Below are 20,408 nucleotides of genomic sequence, written 5' to 3'. Positions count from 1 at the left end.
ACAATAATCAGTATCAGAATCAGAACTGTAACCAGAACAAGAACCAGAATCAGGATTAGAAACAGAACCAGAATCAGTCCTGGAACCTGAATCAGTATCAAAACAACAATCAGAATCAGAATCAGAATCTGAACCAGAACCAGAATCAGAATCAGAAACACAATCAGTATCGGAATCGGAATCAGAACCAGAAATATAACCAGAATAAGAAACCACAATCAGAATGAGAATGAGAAGCATGACCAGAATCAGAACTGGAACCCGAACCAGAATCACATCAGAACCAGAATCAGGAATGGAATCAGAATCAGAACCAGATTCAGAGCCAGAATCAGAACCAGAATCAGATCAGAACCAGAACCAGAATCACATCAGAACCTGAATCAGGAATGGAATCAGAATCAGAAACAGAATCATGTGAAGAATCAGTACAGGAACCAGAAACAGAATCAGAACCAGAACAAGAAACAGAACCAGAATCAAAATCAGAATCACAATCAGAATCAGAACCAGAATCGTAGCCAGAATCAGAATCAGAAACAGATCCAGACTCATGACCAAAATCAGAATCAGAACCAGAACCAGAACCAGAATCAGAATCAGAAACAGAATCAGAATCGGAATCTGAGCCAGAAACAGAATCATAATCAGAACCAGAATCATGACCAGAATCAGAACAGGAACCAGAACTGGAATCTGAATCAAAACAAGAATCAGAATCATAAACAGAATCAGAACCAGAACCAGAATAAGAACCAGAAACAAAATCAGAACATGAAACAGAACCAGAACACGAACGAGATCGAGAAGGAGAATCAGAATCAGAATCAGAACCAGAATCAGAATCAAAATCAAAATCAGATCAAGAATCAGAATCAGAACCAGACTCATGACCAGAATCAGAACAGGAACCAGAACTGGAATCAAAATAAGAAAAAGAATCAGAATCAGAACCAGAACCAGAATCAAAATCAAAATCAGATCAAGAATCAGAATCAGAACCAGAATCATGACCAGAATCAGAACAGGAACCAGAACCGGAATCAGAATCAAATCAAGAATCAGAATCAGAAAAAGAATCAGAACCAGAACCAGAATCAGAATCAGAACAAAAATCAGTATCAGAATCAGAACTGGAACCAGAACAAGAACCAGAATCAGGATTAGAATCAGAACCAGAATCAGTCCTGGAACCAGAACCAGAACCAGAACCATAATCAGAACCAGAATCAGAATCAGAACCAGAACCAGAATCAGATCAGAACCAGAACCAGAACCAGAACCAGGAACAGAATCAGAAGCAGAAGCAGCATCATGACCAGAATCAGAACAGGAACCAGAACCAGAATCAGAATCAAAACAACAATCAGAATCAGAATCAGAATCTGAACCAGAACCAGATTCAGAATCAGAAACACAATCAGTATCAGAATCGGAATCAGAATCAGAAATATAACCAGAATAAGAAACCACAATCAGAATGAGAACCAGAATCATGACCAGATCAGAACAGGAACCAGAACCGGAATCAGGCTCAACACAAGAATCAGAATCATAAACAGAATCAGAATCGGAATCTGAGCCAGAACCAGAACGAGAAGCAGAACCAGAAACAGAATCATAATCAGAACCAGAATCATGACCAGAATCAGAACAGGAACCAGAACTGGAATCTGAATCAAAACAAGAATCAGAATCATAAACAGAATCAGAACCAGAACCAGAATCAGAACCAGAATCAGAATCAGAATCAGAACAAGAATCAGTATCAGAATCAGAACTGGAACCAGAACCAGAAGCAGAATCAGGATTAGAAACAGAACCAGAATCAGACCTGGAACCAGAAACAGAACCAGAATCAGAGCAAGAATCAGAACCAGAATCAGAATCAGAATCAGAACCAGAACCAGAATCAGAGCCAGAATCAGAACCAGAATCAGAATCAGATTCAGAACCAGAATCAGATCAGAACCAGAACCAGGAACAGAATCAGAATCAGAAGCAGAATCATGACCAGAATCAGAATAAGAACCAGAACCAGAATAAGAACCAGAAACAAAATCAGAACATGAAACAGAACCAGAACACGAACCAGAACGAGAAGGAGAATCAGAATTAGAATCAGAACCAGAATCAGAATCAGAACCAGATCCAGACTCATGACCAGAATCAGAACAGGAACCAGAACTGGAATCAAAATAAGAACAAGAATCAGAATCAGAATCAGAACCAGAATCAGAATCAAAATAAAAATCAGAACAAGAATCAGAATCAGAACCAGAATCATGACCACAATCAGAACAGGAACCAGAACTGGAATCAGAATAAAAACAAGAATCAGAATCAGAAAAAGAATCAGAACCAGAACCAGAATCAGAATCAGAACAAGAATCAGTATCAGAATCAGAGCTGGAACCAGACCTAGAATCAGAATCAGGATTGGAAACAGAACCAGAAACAGAACCAGAATCAGAATCAGAATCAGAATCAGAACCAGAACCAGAATCAGAGCAAGAATTACAACCAGAATCAGAATCAGAATCAGAACCAGAACCAGAATCAGAATAAGAACCAGAAACAAAATCAGAACATGAAACAGAACCAGAACAAGAACCAGAACAAGAAGGAGAACCAGAATAAGAATCAGAACCACAACAAGAATCAGAACCAGAATTAGAATCAGAACCAGAATCAGAATAAGAACAAGAACCACAACCAACAACAGAACAAGAACCAGAATCAGAATCAGAACCAGATCCAGACTCATGACCAGAATCAGAACAGGAACCAGAACTGGAATCAAAATTAAAACAAGAATCAGAATCAGAACCAGAACCAGAATCAAAATCAAAATCAGAACAAGAATCAGAATCAGATGCAGACTCATGACCAGAATCAGAACAGGAACCAGAACTGGAATCAAAATAAAAACAAGAATCAGAATCAGAACCAGAACCAGAATCAAAATCAAAATCAGATCAAGAATCAGAATCAGAACCAGAATCATGACCAGAATCAGAATAGGAACCAGATCTGAAATCTGAATCAAAACAAGAATCAGAATCATAAACAGAATCAGAACCAGAACCAGAATCAGAATCAGAATCAGAATCAGAACAAGAATCAGTATCAGAATCAGAACTGGAACCAGAACCAGAAGCAGAATCAGGATTAGAAACAGAACCAGAATCAGATCTGGAACCAGAACCAGAACCAGAATCAGAATCAGAATCAGAACCAGAACCAGAATCAGAGCCAGAATCAGAACCAGAATCAGATCAGAACCAGAACCAGAACAAGAAACAGAACCAGAATAGGAGCCAGAATCAGAATCAGAAACAGATCCAGACTCATGACTAAAATCAGAATCAGAACCAGAACCAGAATCAGAATCAGAAACAGAATCAGAATCAGAATCTGAGCCAGAACCAGAACGAGAAGCAGAACCAGAAACAGAATCATAATCAGAACCAGAATCATGACCAGAATCAGAACAGGAACCAGAACTGAAATCTGAATCAAAACAAGAATCAGAATCATAAACAGAATCAGAACCAGAACCAGAATCAGAATCAGAATCAGAACAAGAATCAGTATCAGAATCAGAACTGGAACCAGAACCAGAAGCAGAATCAGGATTAGAAACAGAACCAGAATCAGATCTGGAACCAGAACCAGAACCAGAATCAGAATCAAAACAACAATCAGAATCAGAATCAGAATCTGAACCAGAACCAGAATCAGAATAAGAACCAGAATCATGACCAGAATCAGAACAGGAACCACAACTGGAATCAGAATCAAAACAAGAATCAGAATCAGAAAAAGAATCAGTACCAGAACCAGAATCAGAATCAGAACAATAATCAGTATCAGAATCAGAACTGTAACCAGAACAAGAACCAGAATCAGGATTAGAAACAGAACCAGAATCAGTCCTGGAACCTGAATCAGAATCAAAACAACAATCAGAATCAGAATCAGAATCTGAACCAGAACCAGAATCAGAATCAGAAACACAATCAGTATCGGAATCGGAATCAGAACCAGAAATATAACCAGAATAAGAAACCACAATCAGAATGAGAATGAGAAGCATGACCAGAATCAGAACTGGAACCCGAACCAGAATCACATCAGAACCAGAATCAGGAATGGAATCAGAATCAGAACCAGATTCAGAGCCAGAATCAGAACCAGAATCAGATCAGAACCAGAACCAGAATCACATCAGAACCTGAATCAGGAATGGAATCAGAATCAGAAACAGAATCATGTGAAGAATCAGTACAGGAACCAGAAACAGAATCAGAACCAGAACAAGAAACAGAACCAGAATCAAAATCAGAATCACAATCAGAATCAGAACCAGAATCGTAGCCAGAATCAGAATCAGAAACAGATCCAGACTCATGACCAAAATCAGAATCAGAACCAGAACCAGAACCAGAATCAGAATCAGAAACAGAATCAGAATCGGAATCTGAGCCAGAAACAGAATCATAATCAGAACCAGAATCATGACCAGAATCAGAACAGGAACCAGAACTGGAATCTGAATCAAAACAAGAATCAGAATCATAAACAGAATCAGAACCAGAACCAGAATAAGAACCAGAAACAAAATCAGAACATGAAACAGAACCAGAACACGAACGAGATCGAGAAGGAGAATCAGAATCAGAATCAGAACCAGAATCAGAATCAAAATCAAAATCAGATCAAGAATCAGAATCAGAACCAGACTCATGACCAGAATCAGAACAGGAACCAGAACTGGAATCAAAATAAGAAAAAGAATCAGAATCAGAACCAGAACCAGAATCAAAATCAAAATCAGATCAAGAATCAGAATCAGAACCAGAATCATGACCAGAATCAGAACAGGAACCAGAACCGGAATCAGAATCAAATCAAGAATCAGAATCAGAAAAAGAATCAGAACCAGAACCAGAATCAGAATCAGAACAAAAATCAGTATCAGAATCAGAACTGGAACCAGAACAAGAACCAGAATCAGGATTAGAATCAGAACCAGAATCAGTCCTGGAACCAGAACCAGAACCAGAACCATAATCAGAACCAGAATCAGAATCAGAACCAGAACCAGAATCAGATCAGAACCAGAACCAGAACCAGAACCAGGAACAGAATCAGAAGCAGAAGCAGCATCATGACCAGAATCAGAACAGGAACCAGAACCAGAATCAGAATCAAAACAACAATCAGAATCAGAATCAGAATCTGAACCAGAACCAGATTCAGAATCAGAAACACAATCAGTATCAGAATCGGAATCAGAATCAGAAATATAACCAGAATAAGAAACCACAATCAGAATGAGAACCAGAATCATGACCAGATCAGAACAGGAACCAGAACCGGAATCAGGCTCAACACAAGAATCAGAATCATAAACAGAATCAGAATCGGAATCTGAGCCAGAACCAGAACGAGAAGCAGAACCAGAAACAGAATCATAATCAGAACCAGAATCATGACCAGAATCAGAACAGGAACCAGAACTGGAATCTGAATCAAAACAAGAATCAGAATCATAAACAGAATCAGAACCAGAACCAGAATCAGAACCAGAATCAGAATCAGAATCAGAACAAGAATCAGTATCAGAATCAGAACTGGAACCAGAACCAGAAGCAGAATCAGGATTAGAAACAGAACCAGAATCAGACCTGGAACCAGAAACAGAACCAGAATCAGAGCAAGAATCAGAACCAGAATCAGAATCAGAATCAGAACCAGAACCAGAATCAGAGCCAGAATCAGAACCAGAATCAGAATCAGATTCAGAACCAGAACCAGGAACAGAATCAGAATCAGAAGCAGAATCATGACCAGAATCAGAATAAGAACCAGAACCAGAATAAGAACCAGAAACAAAATCAGAACATGAAACAGAACCAGAACACGAACCAGAACGAGAAGGAGAATCAGAATTAGAATCAGAACCAGAATCAGAATCAGAACAGGATCCAGACTCATGACCAGAATCAGAACAGGAACCAGAACTGGAATCAAAATAAGAACAAGAATCAGAATCAGAATCAGAACCAGAATCAGAATCAAAATAAAAATCAGAACAAGAATCAGAATCAGAACCAGAATCATGACCACAATCAGAACAGGAACCAGAACCGGAATCAGAATAAAAACAAGAATCAGAATCAGAAAAAGTATCAGAACCAGAACGAGAATCAGAATCAGAACAAGAATCAGTATCTGAATCAGAGCCAGAATCAGAATCAGAATCAGATCAAAACCAAAACCAGAACAAGAAACAGAACCAGAATCGGAGTCAGAATCAGAATCATAATCAGAACCAGAATCATGACCAGAATCAGAACAGGAACCAAAACTGAAATCTGAATCAAAACAAGAATCAGAATCATAAACAGAATCAGAACCAGAACCAGAATCAGAATCAGAATCAGAACAAGAATCAGTATCAGAATCAGAACTGGAACCAGAACCAGAAGCAGAATCAGGATTAGAAACAGAACCAGAATCAGATCTGGAACCAGAACCAGAACCAGAATCAGAATCAAAACAACAATCAGAATCAGAATCAGAATCTGAACCAGAACCAGAATCAGAATAAGAACCAGAATCATGACCAGAATCAGAACAGGAACCAGAACCGGAATCAGAATCAAAACAAGAATCAGAATCAGAAAAAGAATCAGTACCAGAACTAGAATCAGAATCAGAACAAGAATCAGTATCAGAATCAGAACTGTAACCAGAACAAGGACCAGAATCAGGATTAGAAACAGAACCAGAATCAGTCCTGGAACCTGAATCAGAATCAAAACAACAATCAGAATCAGAATCAGAATCTGAACCAGAACCAGATTCAGAATCAGAAACACAATCAGTATCAGAGCCAGAATCAGAACCAGAATCAGATCAGAACCAGAACCAGAACAAGAAACAGAACCAGAATAGGAGCCAGAATCAGAATCAGAAACAGATCCAGACTCATGACTAAATTCAGAATCAGAACCAGAACCAGAATCAGAATCAGAAACAGAATCAGAATCGGAATCTGAGCCAGAACCAGAACGAGAAGCAGAATCAGGATTAGAAACAGAACCAGAATCAGTCCTGGAACCTGAATCAGAATCAAAACAACAATCAGAATCAGAATCTGAATCTGAACCAGAACCAGAATCAGAATCAGAAACACAATCAGTAACAGAATCGGAATCAGAACCAGAAATATAACCAGAATAAGAAACCACAATCAGAATGAGAATGAGAATCATGACCAGAATCAGAACTGGAACCAGAACCAGAATCACATCAGAACCAGAATCAGGAATGGAATCAGAATCAGAACCAGAATCAGAGCCAGAATCAGAACCAGAATCAGAATCAGAATCAGAACCAGAATCAGATCAGAACCAGAACCAGGAACAGAATCAGAATCAGAAGCAGAATCATGACCAGAATCAGAATAAGAACCAGAACCAGAATAAGAACCAGAAACAAAATCAGAACATGAAACAGAACCAGAACACGAACCAGAACGAGAAGGAGAATCAGAATTAGAATCAGAACCAGAATCAGAATCAGAACCAGATCCAGACTCATGACCAGAATCAGAACAGGAACCAGAACTGGAATCAAAATAAGAACAAGAATCAGAATCAGAATCAGAACCAGAATCAGAATCAAAATAAAAATCAGAACAAGAATCAGAATCAGAACCAGAATCATGACCACAATCAGAACAGGAACCAGAACTGGAATCAGAATAAAAACAAGAATCAGAATCAGAAAAAGAATCAGAACCAGAACCAGAATCAGAATCAGAACAAGAATCAGTATCAGAATCAGAGCTGGAACCAGACCTAGAATCAGAATCAGGATTGGAAACAGAACCAGAAACAGAACCAGAATCAGAATCAGAATCAGAATCAGAACCAGAACCAGAATCAGAGCAAGAATTACAACCAGAATCAGAATCAGAATCAGAACCAGAACCAGAATCAGAATAAGAACCAGAAACAAAATCAGAACATGAAACAGAACCAGAACAAGAACCAGAACAAGAAGGAGAACCAGAATAAGAATCAGAACCACAACAAGAATCAGAACCAGAATTAGAATCAGAACCAGAATCAGAATAAGAACAAGAACCACAACCAACAACAGAACAAGAACCAGAATCAGAATCAGAACCAGATCCAGACTCATGACCAGAATCAGAACAGGAACCAGAACTGGAATCAAAATTAAAACAAGAATCAGAATCAGAACCAGAACCAGAATCAAAATCAAAATCAGAACAAGAATCAGAATCAGATGCAGACTCATGACCAGAATCAGAACAGGAACCAGAACTGGAATCAAAATAAAAACAAGAATCAGAATCAGAACCAGAACCAGAATCAAAATCAAAATCAGATCAAGAATCAGAATCAGAACCAGAATCATGACCAGAATCAGAATAGGAACCAGATCTGAAATCTGAATCAAAACAAGAATCAGAATCATAAACAGAATCAGAACCAGAACCAGAATCAGAATCAGAATCAGAATCAGAACAAGAATCAGTATCAGAATCAGAACTGGAACCAGAACCAGAAGCAGAATCAGGATTAGAAACAGAACCAGAATCAGATCTGGAACCAGAACCAGAACCAGAATCAGAATCAGAATCAGAACCAGAACCAGAATCAGAGCCAGAATCAGAACCAGAATCAGATCAGAACCAGAACCAGAACAAGAAACAGAACCAGAATAGGAGCCAGAATCAGAATCAGAAACAGATCCAGACTCATGACTAAAATCAGAATCAGAACCAGAACCAGAATCAGAATCAGAAACAGAATCAGAATCAGAATCTGAGCCAGAACCAGAACGAGAAGCAGAAGCAGAAACAGAATCATAATCAGAACCAGAATCATGACCAGAATCAGAACAGGAACCAGAACTGAAATCTGAATCAAAACAAGAATCAGAATCATAAACAGAATCAGAACCAGAACCAGAATCAGAATCAGAATCAGAACAAGAATCAGTATCAGAATCAGAACTGGAACCAGAACCAGAAGCAGAATCAGGATTAGAAACAGAACCAGAATCAGATCTGGAACCAGAACCAGAACCAGAATCAGAATCAAAACAACAATCAGAATCAGAATCAGAATCTGAACCAGAACCAGAATCAGAATAAGAACCAGAATCATGACCAGAATCAGAACAGGAACCACAACTGGAATCAGAATCAAAACAAGAATCAGAATCAGAAAAAGAATCAGTACCAGAACCAGAATCAGAATCAGAACAATAATCAGTATCAGAATCAGAACTGTAACCAGAACAAGAACCAGAATCAGGATTAGAAACAGAACCAGAATCAGTCCTGGAACCTGAATCAGAATCAAAACAACAATCAGAATCAGAATCAGAATCTGAACCAGAACCAGAATCAGAATCAGAAACACAATCAGTATCGGAATCGGAATCAGAACCAGAAATATAACCAGAATAAGAAACCACAATCAGAATGAGAATGAGAAGCATGACCAGAATCAGAACTGGAACCCGAACCAGAATCACATCAGAACCAGAATCAGGAATGGAATCAGAATCAGAACCAGATTCAGAGCCAGAATCAGAACCAGAATCAGATCAGAACCAGAACCAGAATCACATCAGAACCTGAATCAGGAATGGAATCAGAATCAGAAACAGAATCATGTGAAGAATCAGTACAGGAACCAGAAACAGAATCAGAACCAGAACAAGAAACAGAACCAGAATCAAAATCAGAATCACAATCAGAATCAGAACCAGAATCGTAGCCAGAATCAGAATCAGAAACAGATCCAGACTCATGACCAAAATCAGAATCAGAACCAGAACCAGAACCAGAATCAGAATCAGAAACAGAATCAGAATCGGAATCTGAGCCAGAAACAGAATCATAATCAGAACCAGAATCATGACCAGAATCAGAACAGGAACCAGAACTGGAATCTGAATCAAAACAAGAATCAGAATCATAAACAGAATCAGAACCAGAACCAGAATAAGAACCAGAAACAAAATCAGAACATGAAACAGAACCAGAACACGAACGAGATCGAGAAGGAGAATCAGAATCAGAATCAGAACCAGAATCAGAATCAAAATCAAAATCAGATCAAGAATCAGAATCAGAACCAGACTCATGACCAGAATCAGAACAGGAACCAGAACTGGAATCAAAATAAGAAAAAGAATCAGAATCAGAATCAGAACCAGAATCAAAATCAAAATCAGATCAAGAATCAGAATCAGAACCAGAATCATGACCAGAATCAGAACAGGAACCAGAACCGGAATCAGAATCAAATCAAGAATCAGAATCAGAAAAAGAATCAGAACCAGAACCAGAATCAGAATCAGAACAAAAATCAGTATCAGAATCAGAACTGGAACCAGAACAAGAACCAGAATCAGGATTAGAATCAGAACCAGAATCAGTCCTGGAACCAGAACCATAATCAGAACCAGAATCAGAATCAGAACCAGAACCAGAATCAGATCAGAACCAGAACCAGAACCAGAACCAGGAACAGAATCAGAAGCAGAAGCAGCATCATGACCAGAATCAGAACAGGAACCAGAACCAGAATCAGAATCAAAACAACAATCAGAATCAGAATCAGAATCTGAACCAGAACCAGATTCAGAATCAGAAACACAATCAGTATCAGAATCGGAATCAGAATCAGAAATATAACCAGAATAAGAAACCACAATCAGAATGAGAACCAGAATCATGACCAGATCAGAACAGGAACCAGAACCGGAATCAGGCTCAACACAAGAATCAGAATCATAAACAGAATCAGAATCGGAATCTGAGCCAGAACCAGAACGAGAAGCAGAACCAGAAACAGAATCATAATCAGAACCAGAATCATGACCAGAATCAGAACAGGAACCAGAACTGGAATCTGAATCAAAACAAGAATCAGAATCATAAACAGAATCAGAACCAGAACCAGAATCAGAACCAGAATCAGAATCAGAATCAGAACAAGAATCAGTATCAGAATCAGAACTGGAACCAGAACCAGAAGCAGAATCAGGATTAGAAACAGAACCAGAATCAGACCTGGAACCAGAACCAGAACCAGAATCAGAGCAAGAATCAGAACCAGAATCAGAATCAGAATCAGAACCAGAACCAGAATCAGAGCCAGAATCAGAACCAGAATCAGAATCAGATTCAGAACCAGAATCAGATCAGAACCAGAACCAGGAACAGAATCAGAATCAGAAGCAGAATCATGACCAGAATCAGAATAAGAACCAGAACCAGAATAAGAACCAGAAACAAAATCAGAACATGAAACAGAACCAGAACACGAACCAGAACGAGAAGGAGAATCAGAATTAGAATCAGAACCAGAATCAGAATCAGAACAGGATCCAGACTCATGACCAGAATCAGAACAGGAACCAGAACTGGAATCAAAATAAGAACAAGAATCAGAATCAGAATCAGAACCAGAATCAGAATCAAAATAAAAATCAGAACAAGAATCAGAATCAGAACCAGAATCATGACCACAATCAGAACAGGAACCAGAACCGGAATCAGAATAAAAACAAGAATCAGAATCAGAAAAAGTATCAGAACCAGAACGAGAATCAGAATCAGAACAAGAATCAGTATCTGAATCAGAGCTGGAACCAGACCCAGAATCAGAATCAGGATTGGAAACAGAACCAGAAACAGAACCAGAATCAGAATCAGAATCAGAATCAGAACAGGAACCAGAACTGGAATCAAAATAAGAACAAGAATCAGAATCAGAATCAGAACCAGAATCAGAATCAAAATAAAAATCAGAACAAGAATCAGAATCAGAACCAGAATCATGACCACAATCAGAACAGGAACCAGAACCGGAATCAGAATAAAAACAAGAATCAGAATCAGAAAAAGTATCAGAACCAGAACGAGAATCAGAATCAGAACAAGAATCAGTATCTGAATCAGAGCTGGAACCAGACCCAGAATCAGAATCAGGATTGGAAACAGAACCAGAAACAGAACCAGAATCAGAATCAGAATCAGAATCAGAACCAGAACCAGAATCAGAGCAAGAATTAGAACCAGAATCAGAATCAGAATCAGAACCAGAACCAGAATCAGAATAAGAACCAGAAACAAAATCAGAACATGAAACAGAACCAGAACAAGAACCAGAACGAGAAGGAGAACCAGAATAAGAATCAGAACCACAACCAGAATCAGAACCAGAATTAGAAACAGAACCAGAATCAGAATCAGAACAAGAACCACAACCAACAACAGAACAAGAACAAGAATCAGAATCAGAACCAGATCCAGACTCATGACCAGAATCAGAACAAGAACCAGAACTGGAATCAAAATAAGAACAAGAATCAGAATCAGAACCAGAACCAGAATCAAAATCAAAATCAGAACAAGAATCAGAATCAGATCCAGACTCATGACCAGAATCAGAACAGGAACCAGAACTGCAATCAAAATAAGAAAAAGAATCAGAATCAGAACCAGAACCAGAATCAAAATCAAAATCAGATCAAGAATCAGAATCATGACCAGAATCAGAACAGGAACAAGAACCGGAATCAGAATCAAATCTAGAATCAGAATCAGAAAAAGAATCAGAACCAGAACCAGAATCAGAATCAGAACAAGAATCAGTATCAGAATCAGAACTGGAACCAGAACAAGAACCAGAATCAGGATTAGAAACAGAACCAGAATCAGTCCTGGAACAAGAACCAAAACCAGAACCAGAATCAGAATCAGAATCTGAATCTGAATCAGAACCAGAACCAGAGCCAGAATCAGAACCAGAATCAAATTCTGAATCAGAACCAGAACCAGAATCAGAACCAGAATCAGAATACGAACCAGAACCAGAATCAGATCATAACCAGAACCAGACCAGAACCAGGAACAGAATCAGAAGCAGAAGCAGCATCATGGCCAGAATCAGAAAAGGAACCAGAACCAGAATCAGAATCAAAACAACAATCAGAATCAGAATCAGAATCTGAACCAGAACCAGAATCAGAATCAGAAACACAATCAGTATCAGAATCAGAATCAGAATCAGAAATATAACCAGAATAAGAAACCACAATCAGAATGAGAACCAGAATCATGACCAGATCAGAACAGGAACCAGAACCGGAATCAGACTCAACACAAGAATCAGAATCATAAACAGAATCAGAATCAAAATCAGAGGCAGAACCAGAACCAGAATAAGAAACAGAACCTGAATAAGAAACAGAACCAGAATAAGAAACCACAATCAGAATTAGAACCAGAATCATGACCAGATCAGAACAGGAACCAGAACCGGAATCAGATTCAAAACAAGAATCAGAATCAGAAACAGAATCAGAACCAAAACCAGAACAAAAACCAGAACCAGGATCAGGATCAGAACCAGAAACAGAATCATGCCTGGAACCAGAACCAGAACAAGAATTAGGATCAGAATCAGAACCAGAACCAGAATCAGAATCAGAAACAGAATCAGAATCAGAATCTGAGCCAGAACCAGAATGAGAAGCAGAACCAGAAACAGAATCATAATCAGAACCAGATCATGACCAGAATCAGAACAGGAACCAGAACTGAAATCTGAATCAAAACAAGAATCAGAATCATAAACAGAATCAGAACCAGAACCAGAATCAGAATCAGAATCAGAATCAGAACAAGAATCAGTATCAGAATCAGAACTGGAACCAGAACCAGAAGCAGAATCAGGATTAGAAACAGAACCAGAATCAGACCTGCAACCAGAACCAGAACCAGAATCAGAATCAGAATCTGAATCTGAATCAGAACCAGAACCAGAATCAGAGCCAGAATAAGAACCAGAATCAGATTCTGAATCAGAACCAGAACCAGAATCAGAACCAGAACCAGAATCAGAACCAGAATCAGAATCAGAACAAGAACCAGAATCAGATCAGAACCAGAACCAGAACTAGAACCAGGAACAGAATCATAACCAGAAGCAGAATCAGGATTAGAACCAGAATCAGACCTGGAACCAGAACCAGAACCAGAATCAGAATCAGAATCAGAACCAGAACCAGAATCAGAGTAAGAATCAGAACCAGAATCAGAATCAGAATCAGAACCAGAACCAGAATCAGAATAAGAACCAGAAACAAAATCAGAACATGAAACAGAACCAGAACAAGAACCAGAACGAGGAGGAGAACCAGAATAAGAATCAGAACCACAACCAGAATCAGAACCAGAATTAGAATCAGAACCAGAATCAGAATCAGAACAAGAACCACAACCAGCAACAGAACAAGAACCAGAATCAGAATCAGAACCAGATCCAGACTCATGACCAGAATCAGAACAGGAACCAGAACTGGAATCAAAATAAGAACAAGAATCAGAATCTGAACCAGAACCAGAATCAAAATCAAAATCAGAACAAGAATCAGAATCAGAACCAGAATCATGACCAGAATCAGAACAGGAACCAGAACCAGAATCAGAATCAAAACCACAATCAGAATCAGAATCAGAATCATGACCAGATCAGAACAGGAACCAGAACCGGAATCAGACTCAACACAAGAATCAGAATCATAAACAGAATCAGAATCAAAATCAGAGGCAGAACCAGAACCAGAATAAGAAACAGAACCAGAATAAGAAACAGAACCTGAATAAGAAACAGAACCAGAATAAGAAACCACAATCAGAATTAGAACCAGAATCATGACCAGATCAGAACAGGAACCAGAACCGGAATCAGATTCAAAACAAGAATCAGAATCAGAAACAGAATCAGAACCAAAACCAGAACAAAAACCAGAACCAGGATCAGGATCAGAACCAGAAACAGAATCATGCCTGGAACCAGAACCAGAACAAGAATTAGGATCAGAATCAGAACCAGAACCAGAATCAGAATCAGAAACAGAATCAGAATCAGAATCTGAGCCAGAACCAGAATGAGAAGCAGAACCAGAAACAGAATCATAATCAGAACCAGATCATGACCAGAATCAGAACAGGAACCAGAACTGAAATCTGAATCAAAACAAGAATCAGAATCATAAACAGAATCAGAACCAGAACCAGAATCAGAATCAGAATCAGAATCAGAACAAGAATCAGTATCAGAATCAGAACTGGAACCAGAACCAGAAGCAGAATCAGGATTAGAAACAGAACCAGAATCAGACCTGCAACCAGAACCAGAACCAGAATCAGAATCTGAATCTGAATCTGAATCAGAACCAGAACCAGAATCAGAGCCAGAATAAGAACCAGAATCAGATTCTGAATCAGAACCAGAACCAGAATCAGAACCAGAACCAGAATCAGAACCAGAATCAGAATCAGAACAAGAACCAGAATCAGATCAGAACCAGAACCAGAACTAGAACCAGGAACAGAATCATAACCAGAAGCAGAATCAGGATTAGAACCAGAATCAGACCTGGAACCAGAACCAGAACCAGAATCAGAATCAGAATCAGAACCAGAACCAGAATCAGAGTAAGAATCAGAACCAGAATCAGAATCAGAATCAGAACCAGAACCAGAATCAGAATAAGAACCAGAAACAAAATCAGAACATGAAACAGAACCAGAACAAGAACCAGAACGAGAAGGAGAACCAGAATAAGAATCAGAACCACAACCAGAATCAGAACCAGAATTAGAATCAGAACCAGAATCAGAATCAGAACAAGAACCACAACCAGCAACAGAACAAGAACCAGAATCAGAATCAGAACCAGATCCAGACTCATGACCAGAATCAGAACAGGAACCAGAACTGGAATCAAAATAAGAACAAGAATCAGAATCTGAACCAGAACCAGAATCAAAATCAAAATCAGAACAAGAATCAGAATCAGAACCAGAATCATGACCAGAATCAGAACAGGAACCAGAACCAGAATCAGAATCAAAACAACAATCAGAATCAGAATCAGAATCTGAACCAGAACCAGAATCAGAATCAGAAACACAATCAGTATCAGAATCGGAAACAGAACCAGAAATATAACCAGAATAAGAAACCACAATCAGAATGAGAACCATAATCATGACCAGATCAGAACAGGAACCAGAACCTGAATCAGACTCAACACAAGAATCAGAACCAGAACCAGCATCAGAATCAGAATCAGAACCAGAACCAGAATTAGAGCAAGAATCAGAACCAGAATCAGAATCAGAACTAGAACCAGAATCAGATCAGAACCAGAACCAGAACCAGAACCAGGAACAGAATCAGAATCAGAAGCAGAATCATGACCAGAATCAGAAGAGGAACCAGAACCAGAATCAGAATCAAAACAACAATCAGAATCAGAATCAGAATATGAACCAGAACCAGAATCAGAATCAGAATTAGAAACAGAACCAGAATCAGAATCAGAACAAGAACCACAACCAACAACAGAACAAGAACCAGAATCAGAATCAGAACCAGATCCAGACTCATGACCAGAATCAGAACAAGAACCAGAACTGGAAGGAGAACCAGAATAAGAATCAGAACCACAACCAGAATCAGAACCAGAATTAGAAACAGAACCAGAATCAGAATCAGAACAAGAACCACAACCAACAACAGAACAAGAACCAGAATCAGAATCAGAACCAGATCCAGACTCATGACCAGAATCAGAACAAGAACCAGAACTGGAATCAAAATAAGAACAAGAATCAGAATCAGAACCAGAACCAGAATCAAAATCAAAATCAGAACAAGAATCAGAATCAGATCCAGACTCATGACCAGAATCAGAACAGGAACCAGAACTGCAATCAAAATAAGAAAAAGAATCAGAATCAGAACCAGAACCAGAATCAAAATCAAAATCAGATCAAGAATCAGAATCAGAACCAGAATCATGACCAGAATCAGAACAGGAACAAGAACCGGAATCAGAATCAAATCAAGAATCAGAATCAGAAAAAGAATCAGAACCAGAACCAGAATCAGAATCAGAACAAGAATCAGTATCAGAATCAGAACTGGAACCAGAACCAGAAGCAGAATCAGGATTAGAAACAGAACCAGAATCAGATCTGGAACCAGAACCAGAACCAGAATCAGAAACACAATCAGTATCGGAATCAGAATCAGAATCAGAAATATAACCAGAATAAGAAACCACAATCAGAATGAGAACCAGAATCATGACCAGATCAGAACAGGAACCAGAACCGGAATCAGATTCAAAACAAGAATCAGAATCAGAAACAGAATCAGAACCAAAACCAGAACAAAAACCAGAACCAGGATCAGGATCAGAACCAGAAACAGAATCATGCCTGGAACCAGAACCAGAACAAGAATTAGGATCAGAATCAGAACCAGAACCAGAATCAGAATCAGAAACAGAATCAGAATCAGAATCTGAGCCAGAACCAGAATGAGAAGCAGAACCAGAAACAGAATCATAATCAGAACCAGATCATGACCAGAATCAGAACAGGAACCAGAACTGAAATCTGAATCAAAACAAGAATCAGAATCATAAACAGAATCAGAACCAGAACCAGAATCAGAATCAGAATCAGAATCAGAACAAGAATCAGTATCAGAATCAGAACTGGAACCAGAACCAGAAGCAGAATCAGGTTTAGAAACAGAACCAGAATCAGACCTGCAACCAGAACCAGAACCAGAATCAGAATCTGAATCTGAATCTGAATCAGAACCAGAACCAGAATCAGAGCCAGAATAAGAACCAGAATCAGATTCTGAATCAGAACCAGAACCAGAATCAGAACCAGAATCAGAATCAGAACCAGAACCAGAATCAGATCAGAACCAGAACCAGAACTAGAACCAGGAACAGAATCATAACCAGAAGCAGAATCAGGATTAGAACCAGAATCAGACCTGGAACCAGAACCAGAACCAGAATCAGAATCAGAATCAGAACCAGAACCAGAATCAGAGTAAGAATCAGAACCAGAATCAGAATCAGAATCAGAACCAGAACCAGAATCAGAATAAGAACCAGAAACAAAATCAGAACATGAAACAGAACCAGAACAAGAACCAGAACGAGAAGGAGAACCAGAATAAGAATCAGAACCACAACCAGAATCAGAACCAGAATTAGAATCAGAACCAGAATCAGAATCAGAACAAGAACCACAACCAGCAACAGAACAAGAACCAGAATCAGAATCAGAACCAGATCCAGACTCATGACCAGAATCAGAACAGGAACCAGAACTGGAATCAAAATAAGAACAAGGATCAGAATCTGAACCAGAACCAGAATCAAAATCAAAATCAGAACAAGAATCAGAATCAGAACCAGAATCATGACCAGAATCAGAACAGGAACCAGAACCAGAATCAGAATCAAAACAACAATCAGAATCAGAATCAGAATCTGAACCAGAACCAGAATCAGAATCAGAAACACAATCAGTATCAGAATCGGAATCAGAACCAGAAATATAACCAGAATAAGAAACCACAATCAGAATGAGAACCATAATCATGACCAGATCAGAACAGGAACCAGAACCTGAATCAGACTCAACACAAGAATCAGAACCAGAACCAGCATCAGAATCAGAATCAGAACCAGAACCAGAATTAGAGCAAGAATCAGAACCAGAATCAGAATCAGAACTAGAACCAGAATCAGATCAGAACCAGAACCAGAACCAGAACCAGGAACAGAATCAGAATTAGAAGCAGAATCATGACCAGAATCAGAAGAGGAACCAGAACCAGAATCAGAATCAAAACAACAATCAGAATCAGAATCAGAATATGAACCAGAACCAGAATCAGAATCAGAAACACAATCAGTATCAGAATCGGAATCAGAACCAGAAATATAACCAGAATAAGAAACCACAATCAGAATGAGAACCAGAATCATGACCAGATCAGAACAGGAATTAGAACCGGAATCAGACTCAACACAAGAATCAGAACCAGAACCAGCATCAGAATCAGAATCAGAACCAGAGCCAGAATCAGAGCAAGAATCAGAACCAGAATCAGAATTAGAACCAGAACCGGAATCAGATCAGAACCAGAACCAGAACCAGAACCAGGAACAGAATCAGAATCAGAAGCAGAATCATGACCAGAATCAGAACAGGAACCAGAACCAGAATCAGAATCAAAACAACAATCAGAATCAGAATCAGAATCTGAACTAGAACCAGAATCAGAATCAGAAACACAATCAGTATCAGAATCGGAAACAGAACCAGAAATATAACCAGAATAAGAAACCACAATCAGAATGAGAACCAGAATCATGACCAGATCAGAACAGGAATTAGAACAGGAATCAGACTCCACACAAGAATCAGAACCAGAACCAGCATCAGAATCAGAATCAGAACCAGAACCAGAATCAGAGCAAAAATCATGATCAGAATCAGAGCAGGATCCAGAACCGGAATCAGAATCAAAACAAGAATCAGAATCAGAAAAAGAATCAGAACCACAACCAGAATCAGATCAGAACCAGAACCAGAACCAGAACCAGGAACAGAATCAAAACAACAATCAGAATCAGAATCAGAATCTGAACTAGAACCAGAATCAGAATCAGAAACACAATCAGTATCAGAATCGGAATCAGAACCAGATATATAACCAGAATAAGAAACCACAATCAGAATGAGAACCAGAATCATGACCAGATCAGAACAGGAACCAGAACCAGAATCAGACTCAACACAAGAATCAGAACCAGAACCAGAACCAGAATCAGAGAAAGAATCAGAACCAGAATCAGAATCAAAATCTGAACCAGAACCAGAATCAGAGCCAGAATCAGAATCAGATTCAGAATCAGAATCATAACCAGAATCAGATCAGAACGAGAATCAGGAACAGAATCAGAATCAGAAGCAGAATCATGACTACAATCAGAATAAGAACCAGAACCAGAATAAGAACCAGAAACAAAATCAGAACATGAAACAGAACCAGAACACGAACCAGAACGAGAAGGAGGATCAGAATCTGAATCAGAACCAGAATCAGAATCAGAACCAGATCCAGACTCATGACCAGAATCAGAACAGGAACCAGAACCGGAATGAGAATCAAAACAAGAATAAGTATCATAAACAGAATCAGAACCAGAACTGAAATCTGAATCAAAACAAGAATCAGAATCATAAACAGAATCAGAACCAGAACCAGAATCAGAATCAGAATCAGAACAAGAATCAGTATCAGAATCAGAACTGGAACCAGAACCAGAAGCAGAATCAGGATTAGAAACAGAACCAGAATCAGATCTGGAACCAGAACCAGAACCAGAATCAGAATCAAAACAACAATCAGAATCAGAATCAGAATCTGAACCAGAACCAGAAT

The sequence above is a fragment of the Narcine bancroftii genome, chromosome 5, assembly GCF_036971445.1.
Source record: "Narcine bancroftii isolate sNarBan1 chromosome 5, sNarBan1.hap1, whole genome shotgun sequence".
Classification (NCBI taxonomy): domain Eukaryota; kingdom Metazoa; phylum Chordata; class Chondrichthyes; order Torpediniformes; family Narcinidae; genus Narcine; species Narcine bancroftii.
This window is presented reverse-complemented; position numbering follows the sequence as displayed.